Here is a 10,384-nt window from a genome sequence, read left to right as displayed (position 1 = left end):
TAAACCGACTGGGATAAAACAGTTGGAAGCCTAAAAAATGCTAGATAGATCAGTAAAGAATTTCTTTCATTATTTGGGTTTTGTTGCATGCCATAAGATGATATAAAGACTTAATTCATGTTAAAATTAATAATGACTAGGCCTAAACTTAGAATTAAATTAAACTCATCAAACATATCAAAAGACAATGGGTAACATGATTTATGAGACACCAAAATGATCATATTTCATAGACTAAAATATAAAACGTCATATCCTCTTTCCTTAAAGTCTCTAACTCTGATTTGATCAGATTTTCTATAATGTTACTTAGTGACAGGGCGGACTACATTTCTCTGACTGAGTAAATCAAATTGTGCAGCTTCACACCACATGCCAGTACAAGTCAGTAGCCACTTCTCAGCACCATTGCCAAGGCTTAGAAGTGACCAGCTGGTGCAGAGAACATCGTGGCCTAAACTGTGTGGCCAAGCCAATTCGCATTTGTATGTCAAATTGTTCAACTCTGCTCTCCAAAGTGCACTAACTCCATAACCTGTTAACATTTACACTGAAAGCCACGACCCTGTCAACCTGGCAGGAGAATGCCGTTAAATCAAACAGATTATATAGAGTATAAAGCCACTTATGGGGACAGTTGTATGGCTTCGGCAACATCTTTTTCCAAACATCAAATATTAATACGTTGTTTTCCACATCACATGAACTGAGCTCTCAGCAGGATCACCCAATCAACAAGGTTAAATATAAGTTAATTATTATTAATTCAATTAATTAATTCAAGGCAAAGCAAATGTTGATGTGCAAGATGAAAATCTTTCCACTTCAAACTAAGCAATCTACAGAAAAACATTTGGCACATTAATTTAACATATTCCCTCAGTTATATACAGTACCGTTTCTTAAGTTTCAATGGCGTGTTTCAATTCTGAGGTGGAAAAAAAAAGGAACAAGCATCTGTCACTGTAGCCCCAATAATCTGCTTTCTGCTCTCATTTTGTTCAGGTTTGGGAGTTCTTAGACTCAATTCTGTGGCAAAAAGCCCTTCCGCAGTGGGGGATTTGTGAATCCTTCTCACCCTGTCAATCTCTTCCTCTATATATCTTACTAAAACTCATCTTATCTCTTCTTATTTTCTATTTGTAGCACCAAGGATCTCGTTCATGTTATCAGGCCACTCAGTCAGTTAAGATAATGTCTTTCACTGTTGCACTCAATGCAGGCTGCTCTGTACAATCATGTCAACTGAAAGCCAAGTTTTTTTTTTTTTTTAACGCAAAGTACTTGTTTGTTTACTAGAACATCAAGGTCTTATCTGATGGGACAAAGTATGAGCAGCTGAAGATGCAGGTGGAAAGAATAGATGAAGAAGGTGAGAATATGTATGTGCAATTGTCTTAAGACTGTCTCTCTCTCTCTCTTTATCCTTTACTAGAGCTTTACAAGGAGTTCATGCTGAAATGGTACGAAATAAAAAACATCTGCTTCTTCACTTCTGTGTTCTTCTCTTGCAGTGTTCATGTACATTTTATTTCCTTCTTTCAAGCTGACCTTTCCTGGTCTATTACTCTGCTGAGCACACACTGCCCAAAAAATTACTTTGAGAAAAGGAAATCAAATATGAATGACACCTTAATGATTTTATAAGGATAGGTTCGGATTGTTTTAAAGTCTATCTTATAACAATACTTTACACTGTTAAGATAAGGGACAAAATTAACAGTTCACGTTCTGGTGAAAAATGCATTTTAAAGTTCAGCCAAAGCTAATATGAGGCCAGAGCAAAAACAAAATAATACAACTCAGAAACATATCCTTTAAAGGACTGCACTGAGCTATGGATAAAAGAGGGTGGGGAAATGGGTTGAGTGTGAAAAAGACGCTGCTATTCTTGAAAACATAAACATAATGTTTGATTTATTGCTTTCCTGATTCAATTTAAATGGCAAGTGTGGGAAATTGTTCTCTCTTTTCATGTTGCACATTATATCAATGTTTTGCAGTACGAGCAAGAGAGAGAGGGCACAGGTGATGTAAAATAAAAAACACGAGAACACACACACACGCACTCAAATAACAAATAACACCTGATGCAGGGAGGAGATGTGGTCATGTAAGCGATAAGCGAGCAGAGCGAGCATATACGATTATATTTAAGTGAATTATGATTGCTGATTTGTGTTAGTTATCATAATTTATGTTTTCATCAATCAGTGATAAACACAAAAGCCTTGGCAGTACATGTTCATTTGTTCTTAGTGCTAGCATTGAATGGAGCTTAACTGAACAGAGATGAGGGATGAAGTAGAGGAGGAGAGGATGGGGGGAAGGTAATGATGGAGATAGAGGGAAGAGACGCAAGGGATGCAGGGACAAAGGTGGAGTGATAGTGGAAAATTATTTTTGGTTGGAAAATGACAACACAGAGTTAATGTTATGTCTTGAGAGAGGGGGGGAGAGAGAGAGAGAGAAGAGAAGAGAGAGAGAGAGAGAGAGAGAGAGAGAGAGAGAGAGAGAGAGAGAGAGAATGCATGCTCAGTCCTGTAATATGGCTCAGCATACCTCTCCATATAAACCTAGCAGGATGTGACTATTACATTTGCTGCTATTGTTCTTGACTTGGGACTATAGTAACATCATGAATGGATGTCACTTTATAGACATTACCATAACTACATCTACATCAAAAATATACTAGACATTAGATACACACGCACACACACACACACACACACACACACACACACACACACACACACACACACACACACACACACACACACAGTCATTTAATATGTCTCTGTTTACTATCAAGCTAGCTACCCATTAACTTCTTATCCTGTGTTTTATATGTTCCTGCTTTTATACTGTGTAAATCATACACACGCATGAACATATGTTTGCTGACAAGACGAGGATGATGTCTCTAAAGCAAATAACCAGCTGCTATATGAAATCAAATTCATACTGCATGCAATAATCATTTTGAAGGTGGAGGACAATGTGAGAGGGAAATGGAGCGATAGGAAGGAGAAAGAAAAATGAGCAGTCATGTTGTGGGTGTGTTAAGGCGGATACAAAACCTGCCTTTCTTTCTGTGTATATTTTGTCCCATCATTTCTGCAGCTCTTTTGCTCACGTGTTGAATAGAACAGGTACACAGACCTGATGCTGAGACAAATATATCACAGGAGATGGCCTTTCACAGTCATGGATACTATTTCAGCCCCACATCCATCCCTCTGTCCTCCAACTAGTCCTGAATTCTTTCAATGCTATGATTCCTTACCACACACACACACACACACACACACACACACACACACACACACACACACACACACACACACACACACACACACACACACACACGACACACACACACACACACACACACAGCCCCCATCAGGATTTTCAGCTCTGCCAAAACCAGAAGTAGGTTTACTCTAAAATAGGGTTATAAATCTCTTAAACACGTGTATCTAAAATTGAATCGATTAGAATAACTGGTAAATCAATAAAGACTGAAACGTGGTGTCCCCTCAAATTTGGAACTGAATAAATTGGGGACACAAATGCAGCACACATTGCAGCGGGACTGAATGATTGCAAGTGTCTGGACCAACAAGTAGCTACAGGGTAGAAAGACTCAATACAACCGGCGAGGTGATTAACCTATTATCAGTTGAGTGGTAGGTTTACAATTCCCTGTATTGTTCGTATTCAAAGTGCAGCTGTGCTTGTTTATTTGTATGCTATTAGTAACACAAAATGGAAAATCAAACTAGAATCTATTGATCTCAGTACATTATATACACACACTTCATGTGTCTGTGTCTATGTACTTGTATTTAACTAGGCTATTCATATTTATATATTTACTGTACTACTTACATATACTTATATACTAGGCTATTCGAGGCTTCGACCAACTAAAAATGAGCCACATGGTAGAGTATACAGTTTTGATTAAAAACACAGACCACATCTGAAAACATGTGCTCGTATATTAAAACAATGAATAGAAAATTGCATTATTTGGATTTTAAAAGAGTAACATACTTGGCACAATGAGCTGTCAGTGCAGACACTGAAAAAACTAGTGAGCTGTTCCTCACTCCCTAGCTGACGAGTTGGGATGGAAGGTTTTTCACGGTATTCAGATCTGACAGTGACAACTGACACCTGTTGAACCAAACATTGTCCTAAATAGTGCAGCCTGGGCCTCTTTTTATCCTTAAAATTCTCTTTGATCATTTCATTGATGTCAGACTATCAATTAGTTGAAGTGGTTAATGCGCATTATTTGAGCTAACACACCGGCTTAGTTGTGTTAAATGAGCCAGAGTTCGGTTATGTTTAATTCATGAGGCTGTCTGGATTAGATAATGGCTGATGAATATGGATCAAGGCACTACAACACACACCACACACACCGACCAAACACTACTCAATAACTCCAGGTATTAGAAACGTTCCTGACACTAACTGAACCATTGACTTTTCAAGGCAGCATTTATATAAAATAAATATATAATAAAATATCTTTTTTTCTTTCTTTTTTTTTGTTTTACTAGCGTTTGGTGGTGTTCCTGTGGACAAAGTGTCATCGCACTGGCAGCAACAAGTACAGTTCCTGACTTTTTATGTGCCGTGGGCGAGACACCATTGGCGCACTCCGTTATTGCCTTTCATAAAAACCTGTCATCAACATCGACTCTCCTTTCCTGCTCCTCTTGCTTTTATCTTTTTAAATCTGCTGATTTACATTCCACTTTTCATCAAATGTCAGTTTAACATGACTGTGAACCTGCACTCTATCTGAACAAGACCCACCTTGATGATAGCACTCTCGATCAGGCCCCCAGACTCTCTAGGGTACAACCATGGAAGTACATTTCCAGGATAATTGCCTGACGTCCGGGGATGTCACTCACCTTACCCCTTTTTTCCACCCTGCGTTCTGGAGGGGGCTGCGGGCCCCGCGAGCAATTGCGGCCATTCGAGTCAATGCTTGATATTCCACCAGCTGCGCCACGGCGCATGGCGGAGGACGGAACAAAACTGGAACGCAGCCAGAACACAGCACAGATGTGCCCAGTGGAAAATGGGGGTTAAGCTCTGTGTGTTGCCGTTCTCAAACTCCGTTCGCTTCACGAAACAACAACAAATTTCGAGCTAGCAAGCTACACGCTGATAAGTTTTGAAGAAAATTTGGATTGTGCAACAAGGCAGGCCTACTTGGTTCTTTCGGGGGAATGACTGTAGGCTAAAGATTAACAATTATATGTGTTTATGTTTACTCTCTAACTGGGACGTTTTGGTGGGGACTGCTGTGGACAAAGTACGCACGGCGATAAGAGAATGGTAAGAGCAAATTACATTTAACCATGTATCCAACTAATTTAAAAAGCTAACGTTACTGTATTGTTTGAACAGTTAACTTCATTTAATATTGAATGTGGCGTTTTCTTTTGCGGGGTGCAATTGTTCCACCAAATCAAGTTCCTTCCCAAGACTATTTTGCAGAGGCACCGTCGCTGGGTCCGAGGCATGGCACCACCCAAGACGATTGTGATTGGTTTAAAGAAATACAAACAACCCAGATGGTTTTCTTCTCCTATTCCAGTGGAGATAGTCTGGCAATGCGAGACTAGGGTACAACATGTCTATATCCACGACGTTCCACTTACGGGATTGCTCCAGTGCTGCCGAAAATTTCAGCCGGATCACACTCTTTTCGCCGGATGTCCGTTACCTTCTGCTTTCTTTGTGTTAGAATTTTAAACTCTGGTGGATTTCTGAGGACTATGGTTAACCTTTTCTCAGATCTCTGCAGGGTAAATCCAGACAGCTAGCTAGACTATCTGTCCAATCTGACTTTTCTGTTGCACAACTAAAACAACTTTTGAATGTACACATGTTCCACACCTTGGCTCTGCCCGGCACTTAGCACCGCCCGTGATGATTGGGATTGGTTAAAAGAAATGCCAATAAACCAGTTTTTCTCCCATCCCAGAATGCTGTTTAGACGAGCCAGACCCCCTCCGCAGCACTGTTGAGGAAGGTCTGGCAAAGCGATAGTAGGGTACAACCAAATGACACGGATACCCCTTGTGGCCAAAATGGTCACCTAATTGCTAGATTCTTTATCCCCAAAAGCTTCTAGCAACAGCTCCAGAGCATGTCATGACTTGCTTGCGGCATTCAGAGATTCAAGTCACAATGCCGGACAGTGTTTGACAAAAGATCTCTGCAAAGTGCAGTGCGAAAACACTTTGGGCCCAAAACGGTTTTGTAATTTCAGTGCAAGTTACTTGCAAGGTGGCTCGTGTTGACAGCGCGAGTGGCTGCGGACAAACAGAGGATACCGAGAGACAGCCTATCCTGTCAGCCAGGCCAAGAACGTTTAAGCCAAGTTTAGATATATGAAGTGACCCTTCCTCCTGCTCCTCCTCCTTCTCCTCCTCTCGTTACATCACCCTTGCTTTCTTCCCTCCCTTTTTCACACCTTCTACTCTCAGAGCAGGGATGCTGTTTGTGATGCGGGGAGAGGTTTAAAGTCACCCTTGCCATATAAAGAGTACAATATAACAAAAGGCCTTAACAGCCATCTAAAGATTTACAGTTATTAAGAACAAGAAGCCACTGAGCCAAATGATGTGTGTTCATGCTAATGGAGGTGGTATTCTGACTATATGAGCCATTTAACATTAGATTTGATCAAACATGCTGAAATCACAGCGGACAGGCCTGCTTCACCTCATAAAGCTCCAGCTCCACAGCGTTGTGTAGAGCATCATTTACCTGGCGAGGATGACACAGTTAGTGAATGGTATCTTCTCCCCATCCTCTTCTAATCACACCGGCCCTCATTTATCAATCGTAGAAACCAGCGCAGATATGAGCGCAGAAATCATCTTGCGACAGGCTTCACGTGTGATTCATGAAACGTTCGTATCCAACCAATCAGAGCGTAAGAATGGTCGGCTGGAAACAATCGCAATTTAAATATCACGCCCCAATATATTCTCGGTTTTGTGGCCTTGCCCCTACAATTTACGACATGGCGAGACGTAATCCGGCTAAGAAGCGACACTTTTCAGAGGTGGAGATTGTGTACTATTTGGCAGCCTGAAAACCGGTATTAAAGGCTGTAGAAAGAATGCGGAATGGAAAGAGATCACAGATGCGGTCAACAGTGTTGCTGTAGTAAATCAGCTGAAGTTTATAATTCATACATCCTTGACATACGTATGCTATAGTCCTAATAGTAGCCTAATATACGGCTTATATTGCAATCTCTTAGGCCTACATGTAGGTGTACCTATATTTAAATAATCCCACAGTAGCGGAGTTTATGCAGTGTCTTTTCTTTTACTCATGTTTTTTTCATGAGTCAGAGCCAGGCAACCGTGAAGTGTTAGGGTGAGCGCGTGTCCTCCCCCCCCCCCCGTGCTGGACCACCACCACCCCGACCCTGTCTCCTGACAGCAGAGGGGCTGGAAAAACATGCCGAAACATGTTGGTCAATGGCAGAAATAAATCGTTCACTTGTGGCCATTTAAAAGATAATCGGAAACCTGAAGAAAAAATAAAAATGTTGTGCATCGTCATGTTTCCTGTATTGAGTATCATTGCCAAACGTAACACTATACCTTTTAAAAGTGAGGAATAATATCCTGTTTCCTTTGTATAGCCCCCAGTTGGGGCTGTGCTGGACACTGCTCTCTGGGCATCGGGTCATCTGGCTCCATCTCTACATTTGTGGCTCCCTGTTTTCTTGCGCGATGTTGTGCAGAACCCCACAGGCTAAAGCAATGTTGCAGACTTTTTCTGGCGTGTATAGTAGGGTCCCCCCTGCTGATGCAAGACAGAGCCATCAGCCCTTAATCAATCTGATGGAGCGCGCCACCGTGACCCGTGTGCATATGTGTGCACTGTTATAGAGGTATTCATAGAGGTCATAGAGGTCTTCTAAAAGGGCCAGATCTGCCATTGCTGATAAGTGATCAACTGATGACTTCTCCTGTTAAACTGATTACAGTATATGCTGCACCGCAAGTCCACACTGACTCGAAAACTTGCGAACACGAGTTTAAACTTGACGTGAGATTTGATCGCAGCCTCCACTCACGTCCATATTGATAAATGCCGAGCTTTGCGTGGAAATGAGCGTACGCTGGTTTTGCGCTTGTTTTCTGTCTTACGTTCGTTTCGTAAATGAGGGCCACTGTGATGCAGTTTAACTGCGGATCTGATCCACCCTCTGCAAACACCCTCCACAAACAAAGTTTGGACAGATGTCAGCCTCTACGAGCCAACAGTTCCTCATGCTTAAACCTGGCATAACAAACTGAACCGTGGTTAAATTAAACTGCCACCTGGACTGGTTCTCATTTGCTTTCCTAAACAGGCAGCTTATTCATGGTTTGCTAAATTTAAAAAGAGAGGATTCACATTGTGTTTCCAAGCCCTAGTTAGTTTGTAATTGTGCAGATGGAACCCAAACAAATCAAATACGTACAAATATCAGTCAACTTTTTGAGCACAGAAGACAAGACTGCAGAGTACTTTAAAACTGCATTGATCGATTTTTAGAGCACAACAAGCTGTTAATGCAACATTGACATACAGTATTGTCACCTTATACTGTTGATATGGCGAACATGTTTCCAATTAGTTGCCTATTTGTGGATCTAAAGCCAAAACGGTTAGCTGAAAGACACTAAAGTGCTCCGTAGGACTGAGGGGAACTGGAGAGTGGGGTTTTAATTCTCTGTGGATTCGTCACGACGATCAACACCTTTCAAATTACACAAAGCCATTTTATCCATTGCTATACAAAAATATTTAATTGGCAGCTTTAAAGATGAACAATATGTGAATATTTATCTAGCACTTTTATTGACTTTTTCAGGCAGTGGCACCCTGGCTGTGGCTTTTAAAAAGCAGTTGAAGACCTGGCTATTCAAACAGGCTTTTAGTTAGACAAGGGCTTTTGTTGCTGTCTGATTTTATGTACCTATGTTTCCTTGTATTCTTACGTCTTCTGTTTATCATATTCCAATTTATTGTAAAGCACTTTGTGATTTTTATCTGCGAAAAGTGCTATATAAATAAACGTGACTTACTTACTTATTAGAGCAGCTGAAGAATGACAGGATAGGAGGGAGAGAGAGATGTGCAGCCCAGGCCGCTGCCAAGGACACGCTCTATGGGGGTGAGCTAAAGGTTGTCCTAGGTCTGAAATTATCATAAGAATTACAGAATTACATTTTTGGGCCACTCGGTGGCAAAAGAAACAAGCTGTAAACACAAGACTATTATCTCTAGTTTGATATATGGCGAACTTGTTAGCAAGCTGTATTCCCCCCTTCTTTTAGCAGCGTTTTGCTCTCTTCCAATCCTGAGGGAAATACCTGGCTCTTTAGATGCTTAATGCTCCTTTATGTTTATCAGCTAGTTGCTTACTTTGACTGTCAGCTGTTTGTTGCTGGGCAGGTAGGGCACAGTTGGTTTTTAGAGCTTTTTCTGCCTGGTGCAGCTGTAAACGGCTTTAATGACAGTGGACCAAAACAGTAAAATTGTGGGCCAGAACACCAAAACAAACGAGATGCGATAAAGCTCTGTAAAATTGAAGGAACTGAGTCAGGTTATAATTCTCTGTGGGTTCATCACTTCGAGTGACCACTTTCACAAACAAGTAGTTATATGATCCATTGTTAATATTACAAATATTTATTTCAACCACTTTAATAACACATTTGAAAATTGTAAGTCACTCAAATAAAAATAAAGATCTGCTGCTCTGGTTGTTTTTCTTCATTTCATATCGGCATTAATTGAACATGTTAAGTTTGTCTGACAAAATAAGTACTTTGGAGAGAGTATGTTATTATGTCGGTATGTTTCCCATGGTGGGAAAGGCTGGATATCATAAACCTAACCAAACATAATAATGACGACCAACACAGTCTTGTGTACAACCAGGCAATGTGTTGATGTTGCAATATGTTGAGTCATTAAAACAACAACATTTTAATACAGAGGTTATGAAGTGCCTTTTATCTAGAGTGCCTGCCTTTATGCAGAGAGCAGTGTGGCTGACAGCACTTCACTAATCCTGCTTTGTTTTGCCTTCCTCTGGCAGGATTTAACTTTTTATTAATGTTTGGATTACTGGGTCATAACAAGCTCTCTGCTGGCTGCACAGTGAGATACCACATTATCCAAATCCAATCTTCTCATATTGTCGAATGCATTAAACTGCACATATACTGCCACCAAAGCCAACATGGGGCATTCCCTGACTTAGGCTGCAAACACACACACACACACACACACACACACACACACACACACACACACACACACACACACA

Source organism: Sander vitreus, chromosome 15, assembly GCF_031162955.1.
Source record: "Sander vitreus isolate 19-12246 chromosome 15, sanVit1, whole genome shotgun sequence".
Lineage (NCBI taxonomy): Eukaryota > Metazoa > Chordata > Actinopteri > Perciformes > Percidae > Sander > Sander vitreus.
This window is presented reverse-complemented; position numbering follows the sequence as displayed.